The sequence below is a fragment of the Phascolarctos cinereus genome, unplaced genomic scaffold (assembly GCF_003287225.1).
Source record: "Phascolarctos cinereus isolate Bilbo 61053 unplaced genomic scaffold, phaCin_HiC Scaffold_4;HRSCAF=312, whole genome shotgun sequence".
NCBI classification, from domain to species: domain Eukaryota; kingdom Metazoa; phylum Chordata; class Mammalia; order Diprotodontia; family Phascolarctidae; genus Phascolarctos; species Phascolarctos cinereus.
Genome location: NW_027555847.1, coordinates 708256402 through 708273753, shown reverse-complemented (window position 1 = coordinate 708273753; position 17352 = coordinate 708256402).

Here is a 17352-nt window from a genome sequence, read left to right as displayed (position 1 = left end):
CAACGGCCATGGAAACAACTGAAGCAGGCATTGTGCGGTGCTCGGAGTTGGACAGACATCAAAAATGCCAAGGTCATCCACTACATCCTGGGCCATCTCTGGCTGCCTTGACTTGTGTCCTACCACTAGATGCTGCTGACCCTGGGAGAGAGAATGAGGCTGACAGCTCTGCGTAACTGAAATCTCACTTAAGTCCAACCCATGAGAAAGTCAAGACATCACTTACATTGTGACGTCATTGGTCTTTTTCAGAAAATGAATGAACAACAGCTCTACATCTGTTCTCCTGCCTGGTTTCAACTCCGTGAAACAAAAAGCCCCTACCCAAAGTATTTCCTCCCCCTCCACTTTCCTGCCTCCTTTTGTGTGTTTGCTCCCTTTTTAGATTGTAAGCTTATTGAGGGCAGGAACTGTCTTTTTAATACTTATGTTCCCAACACTTAGCACAGTGCCTGGCACATAGTAGATGTTTAATAAATATTTATTGGATTGAACACATTTATTGGATTGGACAAAAAAGAAGAGCTAAGTCACTTAGTGAGAGTGACAGAAAACTGATGGGCAGCCCGCAGGCTCCTTTATTATCTTCCTAATATAAGGACAGAAAGAAAATCTGCAATTATCAAATACCTACTATGTGCTACCACTGGGCTAAGAGATTTATAATTATCTTATTATACCCTCAGAACAGTTCTGGGAGGTAAGTGCTATTATATCCATTTTACAGATAAGAAGACTGAGGCACAGGTTAAGTGACTTGTCCAGGGGCACACAGCTAACAAATGTCTGAGGCAAGCTTGAATTCAGACCTTCCTGACTCCAGGCTAAGCACTCTGCACCACCTAGATGTAAAAGGAGAGGGGAGGAGGGGGCTGATCAAGACAATTCAGGAAAGGCCTCCAGCATATCGTATGGACACCTTGTTTGTGAACTTATGTGAAAACATGGATGAGTTTCAACCAGGATGGGTAGGCATGGATGGTTGGTGATTAGTGATATTATTGTTCAGTCATGTCCATCTCTTTGTGATCCCATTTGGGGTTTTCTTGGCAAAGGTACTGGAGGGATTTGTCATTTCCTTCTCCAGTTCATTTTATAGTTGAGGAAACTGAGGCAAACAGGATGACATGACTTGCCCGAGGTCACATAGCTAGTAAGTGTCTGAGGCCAGATTTGAACTCATGAAGATGAGTCTTCCCGATTCTAAGCTCTATCCACTGTGCTACCTAACTGGATAGAACAATCAAATTGAAAAGATCACAGAGACATTGGAGAACTGAAATAAAGAAAACCTTCCTAAGCCTGGGAGCTATCCTCAGGTGAAATGGGCTGTCTGGGTGGGCTCCTTTTCCCTGGAGATTTTCCTCTAGTAAAGGATAAATGACCACTTTCTGAGCATGTGGTGGAGGGATTCTTCTTCAGATAAAGGTTGGACAAGTTCACCTCTGAGGTCCCTTCCTTCTGAGATTCTTTAATTCTCTGTAGAGAAAACCCCCTGGTTCTGAGAGTAGTACCAGCTCATAGAGCTACATCTCCATCCATCCATCCATCCATCCATCAGCAACCATTTATTAAATGTCTACTATGTGCCAGACAGTGTGAGAGGCACTGAGGATACAAATACAAAAATTAGACATGACTACTTTCAGGTAGCTTACGTTCTAACAAGGTCAGCTATTATGAAAAGCATGGACTGGGCATGTGTCTCACTGAAGGCCAGTGGTCCCAGGCTACCACACTTAGGCGAAAAAATAACTCTGATATTCCATCTCATACCCATGAGAGTGGAAAAGTTGACAAATGAAAAATGACAAATGCTGGAAGAACTGTGTAGAAACAGGCATATTAATGCACGTTTGGGAAGCTATAAAGCGGTCTAGTCATTTGGGAAAGCAATTTGGAACCGTACCCCAAAATCCATTAAACTGTGCCTGCCTTTTGGCCTAGCATGACTAGGTCTATACTCCAAAGAAATAAAACAAGAACAACAACAAAAAGAAAGATGAAAAGGACCTATGTGGACAAAATATTTTCAGCAGCTCTTTTTGTAGTGGGAAAGAAGTGGGGGTGCTCATAAATTGGGAAATGGCTAAACAAATTACGGCATAGGAATATAATGGAATATTATGGTGCTGTAAGAAATGATGAAGGGGATAGGTTCAGCTCTGGAAAGACCTGAATGAACTAATGTAGACTGAACTGAGTAGAACCAGGAGGGTAATCTGTAGAATAGTGACATTGGAAAGATTAGGAGCTTTGAAAGATTTGGGGATTCTCATCCACACAATGACCAATTCAGATGCAAGAAAACTGATGACGAAGCATGCTCCCCAATACCTCACAGCAAAGGAGCCTGTGAGATGCAGAATGAGATGCATTTTTGGATGTGACCAAGTATGGAATTGGGTTTAGTGCTCTCTCTTTCTCTCTCTCTCTCTCTCCTCCTCCTCCTCCTTCCTCCTCTTCCTCCCCTATCTCCTATCTCTTTCTCTCCCTCCCTTCCCTTTCTCTCTCTCTTCTCTTCTCTCTGTGTCTGTCTGTCTCCCTCTGTCTCTGTTTCTCTCCTCCTCCTCCCTTTCCTCTCCTCCCTATCTCCTATCTCTTTCTCTCCCTCCTTTCCCTTTCTCTCTTTCTTCTCTTCTCTCTGTCTCTGTTTCTCTGTCTGTCTCTGTCTCTCTATCCCTGTCTGTCTGCCTCTCTCTCTGTCTGCCTCTCTCTTCCCCTCTGTTTCTCTCTCCTCCTCCTCCTCCTTCTCTTCCTCCTCCTCCCTTCCCTCCCCCTCCCTCCCCTATCTCCTATCTCTTTCTCTCCCTCCCTTCCCTTTCGCTCTTCTCTTCTATCTGTCTCTCTGTCTCTGTCTGTCTGTCTCTGTTTCTGCATCTCTCTCCATCTCTGTCTGTCTGTCTCTCTCTCTGTCTCTCTCCCTCTGTCTGTCTGTCTGTCTGTCTGTCTGTCTGTCTGTCTGTCTCTCTCTCTCTCTCTCTCTCTCTCAATCTCTCTCTCTTTCTCTCCAAGAAGAGAGGAATAGTGGGTGGGGGAGTCTAAGGAAGAGAGAATAAGTACTTAATAATTTAAAAAACCCAATAAATCAAGCAAACAAAAAAATAACAATAACCTCTCCCCTCATTCCCCCCCCCGACTTTTTGAAGCAGATGGATTGAGCTAAAAGAGAGAAAGGAGCTGCCCTCCCTCCAGTTGGGGCTGCAGCAATTTTGTTAGTAACTCATGGGTTAAGTGTGAGGTAGGAAGCCAGAAACCCACCTCATTTCCATTTCTGGCTCTCCTACCAGGTGTGAGTACAGCAACTTCTCTGTGCTTCCATCTCCTTGGCTATGAAATGGGAACCCTTGTCACCCTAATATCATACAAAGTTGTGAGTCTCAAAAGTGACAACAAAAATTAAAAATCCTTTTGAAAAGTGTGTTATTATAAATAGGTATCTGATATAGGGGATTGGATGCTGGGCTTGAAGTCAGGAATATCTACCTCACTTATTACATGTGCCTGAGCAACTCATTTAGTTTCTCTGAACCTCTATTTAATCATCTGTAAAATGAGTATACTGATGACATCTATCCCCCTTTCCCAGTTGGCATGAGGATCAAATGAGCTTACATATATGTGTGTGCATGTATGTGTATATGTATGTGTATGTATACATACATATCATTGAAAAGTGCTATATAAATATCTATTACATTTGCTATATGGCTATGAATCATGAAGCACTACAATCTCAGAAGAATCACAATGGAAAGGGTTCCAAAAGACAACAGAAATGCTTCATGGTGAGGGTAATCAGGTGAGATCCAAGTAGCACTGGTGACCAGCATGCAAAAGTTGCCTAAAAGCCATTACCACGGATACACGTGACCAGAAAAGGACATGGGTTGTTCGAGTAGTGACAGTGACAGATGACACACGGACAGCCCAGGGCTATTTTAGCAGTCACAAAACATTTACAAAACCCAAAGGTTTCCAGGATGTTGGCTGGATGCTCTATGGAGAATGTATGGAAGGATATTTAATCCACTCCACTCCAATCTGATCCCCCGAGCATTTATTAGCCTCTTACCATGTGCCATGCCCTGTGCCAGGCACTAGAGAGACAAAATCTAAATACAATATTCCTAACAACTAAAAACAATATCCCCTGTCCTCAAGAAGCTTATATTTCACTGATGTTGTATAAAAACTAGAGTAAGAGGGGGGCGGAGCCAAGATGGCGGAGTGAAAGCAATGACTTGCTTGAGCTCTCCCCCAAACCCTTCAAATACCAGTAAAAAAAGGCTCTAAACAAATTCTAAAGCAGAAGAACCCACAAAAAGACAGTGAAGTAAATTTCCAGCCCAACACAACCTGGACGGTTGATCAGAAAGCTATATCACGCCGAGTTGGGAGCGGAGCACAGTGTGGCTTGGGCGCGCAGGCCGCAGCAAACCTGGAGCAGGCTGCAGAGGACTGAATCGCGGGCAGCTGTGGAAGTTTCCAGACTTACCAACCCAGGAACACCAAAGACAACTTAGAAGGTCAGTGGGAAAAGTCTGTTTCTGCTGATGCTGAGAGAGGAGCATGGGGTCGCAGCTCCATTTCCCAGAAAGTTCGGAGCACAGCCCTGGGGTGGGGGCTGCCTCCTGAGCTTCAGGCCTACAGACTGAGGGGGAATTGAGTGGCTGATCAGAGTGGGATTGCAGGGATCGCTCTGCCAGTGCTGAGGCAGGAATCTCTTGCTTTGCCCGTGCTTGGATCTGGGTCACAGTTCTGGGTGGTGTGTAGGGTGAGGAGGAGCGCTGGCCTGGTGGAGCTTGTAGTGGCTGTGAAGAGAAAATCTTCCTCACAGTTCCAGGACAGAAAGGAGTGTTTGTGGTCACTAATAAATGAGAGCACAGGCCAGGAAAGGAGTATACACCTTGCCCCTTATCATACCATCTTGCAAGAACTGAAATTTTACAGGTCCCTACAAGTATCTCTGAAATCAGCTGTATAAACCCCCGAAGCTTGGGACAGTACATTCTCCACATTGGAAGCAGACTCTTACATTAACAAAGAGTTTAAAACTCAAGTACTTGGCCGGGATCATGAGCAAGCAGTGCAAAAACAGTCAGACTATATTATCTTACTTTGGTGAAAAAGAATCAAAACATACAACCAGAAGAAGACAACAAAGTCAAAGCTCCTACATCCAAAGCCTTCAAGAAAAATATGGAATCAGTCCCAGGCCTTGGAAGAGCTCAAAAGGAATTTTGAGAAGCAAGTAAGAGAAGTAGAGGAAAAACTGGGAAGAGAAATGAGAGTGATGCAAGAAAATCATGAAAAACAAGTCAACAGCTTGCTAAAGGAGACCCAAAAAAATACTGAAGAAAATAACACCTTAAAAAATAGCCTAACCCAAATGGCAAAAGAGGTCCAAAAAGCCAATGAGGAGAAGAATGTCCTAAAAAGCAAAATTGGCCAAATGGAAAAGGAAGTCCAAAAGATTACTGAAGAAAATACTTCCTTAAAAATTAGAATAGAGCAATTGGAAGCTAGTGACTTTGAGAAATCAAGACACTAAAACAAATCCAAAAGAATGAAAAATAGAAAAATGTGAAATATCTCATTGGAAAAACAACTGACCTGGAAAATAGATCCAGGAGAGAGAATTTAAAAATTATTGGACTATCTGAAAGCCATGATCAAAAAAAGAGCCTAGACATCATCTTTCAAGAAATTATCAAGGAAAACTGCCCTAATATTTTAGAACCAGAGGGCAAAATAGAAATTGAAAGAATCCACAGATCTCCTCCTGAAAGAGATCCCCAAAGGAAAACTCCTAGGAATATTGTAGCCAAATTCCAGAGTTCCCAGGTCAAGGAGAAAATATTACAAGCTGCCAGAAGGAAACAATTCAAGTATGGTGGAAACACAATCAGGATAACACAAGATTTAGCAGCTTCTACATTAAAGGACCACAGGGCATGGAATATAATATTCCAGAGGGCAAAGGAGATAGGATTACAACCAAGAATCACCTACCCAGCAAAACTGAGTATAATCCTTCAGGGGAAAAAATGGTCATTCAGTGAAATAGAGGACTTTCAAGCATTCTTGATGAAAAGACCAGAGCTGAATAGAAAATTTGACTTTCAAATACAGACTCAAGTGGAACATGAAGAGGTAAACAGGAAAGAGAAATCATAAGAGACTTATTAAGATTGAACTGTTTACATTCCTGCATGGAAAGATGATTTATAACTCATGAGACCTTTGTCAGTATTAGGGTAGTTGGGGAAAAAATTATATGTATGTATATATAGATAGATAGATAGATAGATAGAGGGCACAGGTGAGTTGAAGATTAAGGGGTCATATCTGGAGAATAAAATTAAGGGATGAGAGAGATTAACAGGAGAAGAAGAAAGGAGAGGTAGAATGGGGTAAATTATCTCACAAAAAAAAAACCCAGAAAAGTAAAAGCTCTTAAAGTGGAGGGAGAACGGGGGAAGGTGAGAGGGAATGAGTGAATCTTATTCTCATCAGATTTGGCTTAAGGAGGGAATAACGTACACATTCAATTGGGTATGGAAATCTGTCTTACCCTACAGGAAAATAGGGGAGAAGGGGACAAGAGAGCAGGGGGATGATAGAGAGGAGGGAGATTGGGAAAGGGGTAATCAGAAGCAAATACTTCTGAGGAGGGACAGGGTCAAAAGAAAGAATAGAATAAATGGGAGGCAGGATAGGATTAAGGGAAATAGAGTTAGTTTTTCATGACATTTCTACTCTTGCCTTTTCAATGAGGGTGGGTGGGGAGGGAGGAAGGGAGAAAATTTGGAACCCAAAGTTTTAAAAACACATGTTTAAAAAAAATGTTTTCACATGCAACTGGGAAATAAGGAATACAGGAAATGAGGAACAGAAGTCTATCCTGCCCTACAGGAAAATAGAAGGGGAAGGGGATAAGAGAAGGGGGGGAGAGATAGAAGAGAGGGCAGACTAGGGGAAGGGGTATTCAGAATGCATGCCATCTTGGGGTGGGGGGAGGGATGAGATAGGGAGAAAATCTGGAACTCAAAATCTTGTGGAAGTAAATGTGTAAAACTAAAAATAAATAAATTTAAATAAAAAAAAACTAGAGAAAGAGTGTACATCTTGGGGCAATGGAGAGTATGTTACTCTTGGAGTCATGAGACCTGACTGTGAAACCCAGCTACTCATGTGACCTTGTATACTTCCTGGGGTCTCTGAGTCTCAGTGTCTTGATCTGTAAAAAGAGAGTTGAATTCGATGACTTTTAAGGTCCTTCCATTTATAGATCTAGGACACACCAATGTCAGACACTATAAAATTTTTATGGTGTGCCTAGATAGTTTTAATAGGCAGATGAAACCATCTCCTTTATCATTTCTTACAGCACAGTAGTATTCCATCACAGTCATATACCAAAACTGGTTCTTCCATTCTCCAACGGATGGATATCCCCTCAATGGCCAATTCTTTGACATCACAAAAACAGCTGCTATAAATATTTTTTGTACATGTAGGTCATTGTCCTTTTCATTTGATCTCTTTGGGATACAGATCTAGTAGTGGTATTACTGGGTCAAAGGCTGTGCCCATTCCTATATGGCATAGTTTCAATTTTTTTCATTGACTTCCCTTTCAAACCCTAAATCTATAATCATAGAATGTGTGTAGGAGACCTCAGCAGTGACTTAATCCAACCCCCTCATTTGACAGTAGAGGATACTGGAGTCCATGGAGGCTAGGCAGATCACCCAAGGTCATCCAGGCAGTGAGTCTGAGAGGCTCGATGGGAACTTAGGTGCTCTGAAACTGTGCGGCTGTCTTCCTGCTGTACTTTGATATGAGCCGTTATTAGTTTAGAGGGCAGAGAGAAGAAACAAAGATTATAATAACAGCCCCCAGGCTTTGCTTCCCTCATTTCCAACAGAGTTACTTACATTGTAAAGGTCCCTACCTGAATGGTGTCTGGGTTTGAAAGGAAGCTCCATCCCTGGTCTGAGCCTCTTTTCTCCCTTATTTTAAAAAGAAGGAGTGGAGATAAAAGGAAAGGGGGGTGTAAAATTTGGTCCTTTCAATTTTCTATGCATTTATTTGTAAGCAGCTTGAAGAGCCCCTGAGAATAGAATCAAGAAAAGGGTAAGAAGAAAAGCATACTAGGATTTTTGGAATGAGATGCTCAGTTTCCCAATCTCCCTGGGTGCTGCTGCTGGTGATGTGTGTACACGTACATGTGAATATTTTCCTACCCCCTCCTGGCCCCAAGAAATCAGAGTGTCTCACACAACAGATAAATGCGACTCATTTTCTCCAGCTGAAATTGGCAAGTCCAGCAAGGAAAATCAATGATTTATTTACCACTGACAATTCTGCTCAGGGCAGAGAGTGCTCTGCTTTGCCAAACTGCTCATTCATTTATATTGGAAACATGGAGCCCTGGGATGACCCCCTCCCTCTTCCCTTTCTCTTTGGCCATTGGTGCCCCCACACTCAGTACTGAAGGTAGGTCATTAGTCCTAAGAGGAAGGAAGGGTGTGTATTGGGGGGGAAGGGGAGCAGTGTGTACCCCATCAGGCATGTGTTTCTGTCCGACTGGTGTTGAGAGATGATCGGGGAGGAGAAGACACAGAGCCAGCTGAGAAAACAGGAAGCCCCATGGAGTCAGGCAACTCCTGACTACTGCTCAGCTCTCCACATTAAGCAGGTCTAGGGAGATCAGAGGTAGAGACCTCCGATTTCCTTCTTGGCAACTTAAAGTCTTGGAGAGTTGTCTAGGTCACTGAGAAGTTTTACGAATTACCCAGAATCAGAGCCAATAGGTACCAGGAGTAGATCTTGAGTCCAGGTCTTTCTGGCTATGAGGCCAGTTCTCTGTTCATACTCTACACTATCTTGGTCAGGAGTTCTTAACCTGGGGTCCACGGACTCCTTTCAATGGATAGATACCTGGACATCTGTGAACTTGGCTGGGGAAAAAAACGACACCTTTATTTTCAGCTACTCTTTCATTTCCTTAGTAATCTTGAATATTTTATTTTATGCATTTAAAAACATTATTAGAAGAGATCCATAGGAGTTACCAGATTGGCCAAGGGGTCCTTGATACAAAAAGGGCTGAGTAACCCTGGACTAAGAAGATTCTCCTAAAATGGAACCCAGTCTGGCATGTCCAGGGGAGAAGGTGGTCACTGGGGCTAAGAATTAAATATTGCACTTGGGACTTGGTATCTCCCACCAGCTTCCATCTTGTCTGAAAGTCACAAGTGTTGGAACAAACTTTTAAGGTATTAAAATCAGGAAGGACCCACCCTGAGGTCCCCTTCTAGCTCTGAATGTCCTTGAATTTGAAAATGTGTGAGCCTTTGAGCAAGTCCCTTTCTTTCTGGAGCCTCAGTTTCTATGAGATGAGGGAGTTGGAGTAGGTGACCTCCAGGGTTCCTGGCAGATTGAAATCTCATGCTTTAGAGTAGGAATTCTTAACTCTTTTGTGGATCATGGATACCCTTCGACAGTCTGGTGAAGCCTATGAAGCCCTTCTCAGAATAATCTTTTTGCATAAATTAAAATATACAGGAGTATCAATTCTATTGAAATGTAAACTATATACATATATATATATTTTTTTTCAAGTTCATGGACATTGAGTAAAGAATTCCTGGCTTCCAGACAGTCCAACACAACAGTAGGAGTTTAATGGGCTGCACTTGGAGTCAGGAAGTCTTGGTCAAACCCTGCCTCTGACACCAGCTGTGTGATGTTGGGTCAGTCAGTTACTGAGCCCATTCTGAGCCTTGGTCTCTTCCTTTGTTTCCTTGAATGTTACATAAGTTGGACTAGGTGCATCTTAAGTTTCCCTCAAGCCATTGACTCACAGTTGCTATGATCTTAGGATGGCTGTTGAGTGGAGGAGTGATATGGTTAGATCTTTGCATTAGACACATCTACACCAAGCAGTTGATATGAAGACATCATTGGGATCTTGAATCAGAGGGCCTGGGTTCAAATCCTGAGTCTGCTACTTAGTACCCGTGAGGCTTTGGGCAAGTGTCATCTGTTTCTCTGGGCTTCTGTTTTCTCCTCTGAAAATGAGGGGATTGAATTAGATGACCCTCAATGTCCCATCCAGCTAGGAAGGTCTTACTTCCAGTTATAGTCACTAAGCATTTGTTGGGTACCCAGTTTGTGCCAGGCACTGTGCTAAGCACTCTCCATTTGCTCCTCACAATCACTTTGCAAGGTGGTTGCTGTTATTATCCTCAATTTACAGCTGAGGAAACTGAGGCAGACAAATATTAACTTCCCACTATATGCCAGACTTTATGCTTGGTGCTGGGAATACAAGGAAAAAAGGGAAACAGTCCCTGCTTTCAAGCAGCTTCCATTTTCCGGTGGGTGGGGTGGGGTGGGGTGAGGAGGGTTGAACAAAATTAACACAAGAAATTAAATACAATGTGTATGTTCAAAATTGATACAGATTAAATAGAGGAAGCTAATAATGGGAGGCTTATGCTCTACTGGGGGGACATCACGGACACAAAAGGTAAGGGCTATAGACACATAGAAAATGTATTCTGTGTGTGTGTGCATGTGTGCATAGGATGTCTTACACATGACAACCCTTCAAACTCTCTGAGACAGAAATCCCTTCCTTGCCCCAGTCTTGTCTTCCTCAGACTAAACATCCCCATTTCCTTCAACCAAAACTCATATGGCATGGGCTAAGTGTTCTTTCACTATTTTGGTCACCTTTCTTTGTGGTATCAATGTCCTCACTAAATTGGGGCTCACAGAACTGAATACAGTGCTCCAGAAATGGTCTGATGAGGACAGAGCATTTTATCTATTTATCCATCCATCCATCTCTCTATCATCCACATCCATTTATCCATCCATCTATAACTATCCATCCATCTATATCTACTATCCATTTGTATCTATCTATCCACCCATCCACCTATTTATCTATATCTATCCATCCATCCTTTATCTATCTATCTATCTATCTATCTATCTATCTATCTATCTATCTATCTATCTATCTATCCATCCATCCATCTATTTATCTGTCTACCTATCTCTATAGAGATATGCATCTCTCTCTTTTTTTCTGTCTCCCTTTCTCTTTGTCTCTCCCTCTCTTTTTTTCTTCCTCTCTTTTCACCATATATACACATATGCATATACATGTGTATAGGTATGTATATACACATAACTACATATATGTATTGGTTCATGCTAGTAACTAGGGGATTCAAGAAAAGCCTCTTCTTATAGAAGGGGAAAATTGAGCTGAGTCTAGGAGGAAGCCTGGTATTCCAAGAGGTGGAGGGTGAGGAGGAAGAGTGTTCCAGGCATGGGACAAGAGACAGGCTGTGCAAAGCTGATAGATGCCTGTATATGGAGGACATTTAATGAACTATATATAACTGAAGTTTGGGGTTTTGCATCTAAGCCTTTTCTTTGTTCATCTTTGTGTTACGGTTGCTTGTATTTCTTTACTGATAAATTCATAATAAAAGAGAGCGTTTTTTAAAGAAGAGACACAAAGCACAACAAAAATACAAAATAGAACATACACCCAGGCTTTAGGTCCTCCTGTTCAGTGGCCTGACTGTCTCATGAGGCTTTAGGCACGTAGGGCTTTGCATGTTGGAGGAGGGGACATCTCCACTATGGCATAGTAACCCACAAGATTTTAGTTACCCCCACATATAAGCAGCTTGGTACATGGATCTCAGCTGGATAAAAAAACAAAACAAAACAGCCTCCCTTCCCTTTGGCTTCTATGTCCTCTGTTTTCTCCTGCCTCTGCAGCTCAGTCAGTCCAGGTCTGGCAAGGGTCCAGCCCTCTGTTTGTGACATCACACTTGGTTGCTGGGGTGATGAGTTCCGATGTCACAGGGGGATTAAGGCTACAAGGATGGGAGAGGCCAGCAGGATGCAAGCCGATGAGGTCATGAAAAAAATAGTCTTTGTTGTCACCGGAGGCCTTAGTAACCCGCCGGGATGACTGACAGGCACAAAACAGAAGTCACTCAAATCCTCTGAACCTGCTTTGAATATGGGATTATTCCCACTGAGCCAAGAGGATAAGCTCATATCCTGAATGACAATCACTCATATCATCACCCAAGATTTTAGTCTGTCTATCCACAGGGTCCAGTGGAAAGGGAATTGGATATGGAGTCAGAGAATTGTTTGAATTTTGTCTCTGTGGCAATTCCTGTGCAACCTTGGGTAAATCATACCCTCTCTGGGCTTAAGCTTCCTAGGGTTGAGAGGTTGGATTAAATGATCACTGGGGTCCTTTCCCATTTAAAATCTATGATAACATGGGATCCTATGATTTCTGTCAGAGTTACTGCCAGCATAACACAGCATTTAGCCCAGTCCTGGCACATAGTAGATGCTTAATAAGTATTTATCTACTATTTGGAGCATCACAGAGCCTCAGTTTATTTCTCTATAAAATGGAATTAATAGGATTATAGATATGAAGCTAAAAGAGTCCTCTCTTTATAGGTGAGGAAACTGAGGCTTAGAGCAGGTAAGTGACTCAACCTAAGACTTACCCGAATGGGTAGTAGCAATGGTGGTAGTAGTTGCAGTAGTGGTAGTAATAATAACAGCGATGGTATTGGTGGTAGTAAAAGTGGTAGTAATGGTTGATTGTTGTCCTTTGTTCTTGAAGAGGGACAAAATGACATCACTATGTCGGGGTCAAGGTCCAGTGTGTCCAACTGTGGCCGATCAGACCAATACGAGCTCAGAAGGATCTACCACAGGCTGGGCACAAATAATCCATATGAACATTTGGGGTGGATTCTCTAAAGTTGCACATCTCACATTTCTTCTGAGCCATTGCAATTCTGTTTTGCTCATAGAGCATGCACCTTCTTTGATGTGGGTATGCCATGCTGGGTGGTCCTGTGCCAGTGTCTCTCATGTCTCATGATTTGTAGTGAAGCTTTTCAGAAACGCCTTGGCAGTGTCCTTATATTGCTCCTTCTGACCTCTGTGTGAATGCTTGCATTGTATGAACTCTCCATAAAATACTCTTTTAGGCAAGCGTATGTTTGGCATTCTAACAATGTGGCCAGCCCATTGGAATTATGCTCTTTGCAGGAGAGTCTGAATGCTTGGCAGTTCAGCTCAAGAAAGGACCTCAGTATCTGGTACATTATTCTACCAAGTGATCTTCGGGATCTTCCTAACACAATTCAAATGGAAGAGATTCATTTTTTGGCATGATGCTGGTAGATTGTCTAGGTTTCAAAGGCATACAACAATGAGGTCAGCACAACAGCTCTGTAGACCTTCAGTTTGGTAGTCAGTCTAATACCTCTTCTCTCCCACACTTTCCTTTGGAGCCTCCCAAACATTGAGCTAGCTCTGGCAATGTGTGCATCAACCTCATCATCTATGTGTACATTCCTAGAAAGTATACTGCCAAGGTGAATTAACTTATCCACAGCATTTGATGTTTCTTTATTTATTGTAATTGGTAATTCCATGTATGGATGGTGTGGTCCTGACTGGGAGAGAACCTGCATTTTCTTGGTGTTGGTTGTCAGACCAAAAACAGAGAACTGATCAATGCTTTGCTGCATCTCAGCCTCAGAGGCTACATTGAGGGAACAATTATCTGGGAACAAAAAGTCATGCACCAACTCTCCCTCAACTTTAGTCTTGGCTTGTAGCCTTTTCAATTTAAATAGTTTTACCAGCAGTGTGGTAGCTGATTTTGATACTGTTTTCATCCTTGTTGAAGGCTTCTGACAATACATATTACTGGAAACGTCATGCTAAAAAGCATGGGAGCTAGCACACAGCCCTGCTTCACTCCATTGGTGACTGGGAAAGCCTGAGAACACATCCACTATTCAGAACCCATGCTAGCATGCTGTTCTGGAACTAGTGTACAATACTGATAAACTTTTCTGGACAACCAAATTTTGCCATGATCTTCCACAAACCCTCATGACTGACAGTGTCAAAGGCCTTGCTCAGATTGATGAACACTGTATATAGACCTCTGTCCTGCTCCTGACCTTTCTCCGGGAGCTGTTAAGTAGCAAACATCATATCAACCTTTCCTCGGCCCTTTCTGAAGCCACACTGGCTCTCAGATAGATGACCATCTTCCAGGTAAAGGATTGGCCTATGAAGTAGTACTCCGGCAAAAATCTTTCTGGCAGTGACTAGCAGACAGACCCTCCTGTGATTATCATAGGACAACCTATTCCCTTTTCCTTTATAAAGATGGACTACGGAGGCATCCTTGAACTCCTAGGGGATAACTATATAACCCAGAAGATTTAAGGCAGCTTTTGTATGAGCAGTGGACCCCTTGCCTTGTAAATCTCAGCTGCAATAGAATTCGTCACCTGAGAGGAGCCTAATGGCATTCAAAACCTTTTCTTCAGTTGGAAGTTCAGCTAGAGAGGGATTGATTTCAATCTGAGGTATATGGTCAATGGCTCCAGCATTGATTGATGACGGTCTGCTGAGAACTCTATGGAAGTGTTCAGCCCATCTCTGCAGGATTATGTCCTTAGTACTAATCAATATGGCTCCATCAGCACTGAGTAGTTGAGATGCATCATAGGTTTTTGGCCCATAAATAGCCTCCAGGGCAGCATAAAAGCATTTTGGCTTGTTACTATCAGCATAATACTGAATTTCACCTCCATTCTTATTGAGCCAAGAATCTTGCATCTCTCTCTAAGGTCCACTTGCACTTTACCTTTAACTGTGTTAAATGTTGCCTCCTTAGAGACAGATGAACTATCCTCCTGGCAAATCCTGTGAAATTCTCGTTTTTTATTTAGCAGCTTCTGAATTTCCCCATCATTTTTATCAACTTAATCTTGATGTTTGTGAGTGTTCTGGCCCAGATGAGTAAATGCAGTGCTGTGCACCAAATCTCTGAAAGCTGCCCAATCCTTTTCTGCTCCACTGTTGCCACCTCTGTGTTGGTTCAGCGTTCCCTCCAAGTTTGCAATGAACTCTTCACACTTGCTTGGAGAAGTGCTCTAATCTTCTGCATTAAGTTTTCTGGTAGTCTTCTTGTCTTGGGGGCCACCACGTTTATTGACTGTGACTGTTTGGCATGCAGAGGATGTCTGATCAATAGCTTTATCACTCTCACATTCTGTCTGTCTCTTCTCCTTACAATGACATAGTCTAGTAAATGCCAATATTTGCTGTGAGAGTGTATTTACGAGGTTTTATTGTGTTTAGGTAAATGGAAGACAGCGTTGGTGATGAGAAGGACATGAAATGCATAAGTCTTCAGTAGTAAATGACCGTGCTATTGCTGTTTCCCACTCCATTCTTCCCAAGTACTCTCTGCCATGTCTGGTACTCTGTGCCTACTCTAGCATTGGGTGGCTGTTGTCTTTCATTCTCGAAGGGGACCAAAATGACATCACTATACCAGAGCCAAGTTTCAGTGTGTCTGACTGTGGCTGATCAACCCAATATGAGCTCGGAATGTTCTGCCACAGGTCGGGCACCAATAATCCATGTGAACATTTAGGGTGCGTTCTCCAAATTTGCACATCTTGTGTTTCTCTTGAGCTGTTTTAATTCTGCTTTGCTAAGACATCACCCATACTCTAGCGTCAAAGTCCCGCAGAATTATGACCTTGTCCTCTTTTGGTACATTAATGATGAGGGTCTCCAGGTCTTCATAAAATATTTTTCAGCCTCATCAAGGTTTGTCATGGTGGGAGCATCTGTACTGATGATGGCGGTATGGTGTTTCCTACAAATGGCAACCACATCGTCACAAACGTGTCATTCACTTCTTTTGGTGGGCATACGAGTGGTTGACTAGATTAATTTGGTTGCAAAGCCTGCATCAGTTTCACGGTGCTGCCCCACTCCAGCTCCGGCTTTGGTAAGTTGGCCTTCATTTGCCAGCCTTGTTTCACTCAGGGCTGCTGTTTGGATGTTATACCTACTGAGTTTTCTCCCAACAGTGGCTGTTCATCTTTAAGGTCTCCTGGATTTAACGTTGTCCATAAACATTTACATATTATGTTACATGTGCAGATGGCGAGTGGAATCATCTTCACAAAAGTTTTTGTACTTTTTTGTGTTTTGAGGACAGGGCCATGGTTGGGGGGAAGCAGATAATTTTTAGGGTACTTTTTCTAGCCCCTTCCTCACGCCAGGTGGTGAGCAGTGCAATCTTTAAAAAGGCTGCTCAGATACCCAGGGGGCTGCCGAATCCCACTGCTGCTCCAGTCCAGTGAGAAGATGACCCTATGGCCTGGGTGGCCTGTGTGTAGGGTTGTGACCACATCTTCTGGTGTATCCACACTTGCTATTTTGTCACTTGCCACAGGACTTTGAGATAGATAAAAATGGTAAAGTGGTATGAGTGATATCTTTTGACTAACTCATAAATTGGATTTAAATGAGGTATCGTATGAAATCATCAGCCTTGCGCTCTCTTCCAGAGTCATTGGAGTCCAGTGGCAAGGCAAAAGTCAACACAGCTGACAATAGTCTAGGATGCAGCGGATGATGTTGGCGTCTTCGATGTCTGACCAAGCTCTAAGCACTCCACAGCACCTGCTTCAGCTGCCTTCACGGCCTGTTGGAACAAATTGTTTACACCTGTGCATTCCTCTGGGAGAAGTCTTCACATGCTCGGGCTAGACACCCCCCTAACTCACCACCAGGTTTGAGACCCACTGGTTACCCTCAACCTGGTTTAGCCCTTCTGCTGAAACAGTTTACTGGGGTGTGGCCACTGCACATGCTACAGCTTCTTGGAGGTAAGAGTTGTGTGAATCAGGTGGATACCAAAGGTAGAAAGCAGTCCTGAAAGGACTTGTCAGCCCTCATACCAGAGATAATAGTCTTTCTTGACCCCTGTTTGTAGTAGTAGAAGTGATGGTAGTAGTAATTATAACAGTGGTGTTGGTAGTAGAGGTGGTAGCAGTAACAGTGGTAGTAATGGTAGTGGTGGTGGTAGTAGTGATGATGGTGGTGATACTGGGTTGTCCTGGGAGAAACGGACCTTCCCTTCTAGCTCTAAATCCTGTGATCTGTGCACAGAGAGATGAGAGAACCATATAGGTGAGGTGACATGAGAAATGAATGCCCACAAATATCTCTGCAGCCTGACCCAGAGCCTACAAATCCTATTGTCAACCACTACATAAAGTACCTTCAGGAGAGAGGTGCAGTGTGGTGTTTTTCCAGAGCTAACCCATTGTTACCAGGAATGGGCTGGGGTGGGGAGTGAGATTGATGCTTTAACACACAAAATAGTTATCTAGCTAAAATGACTATGACTAATATCTATGATTACTCAGCAGGGAATAGGGCACT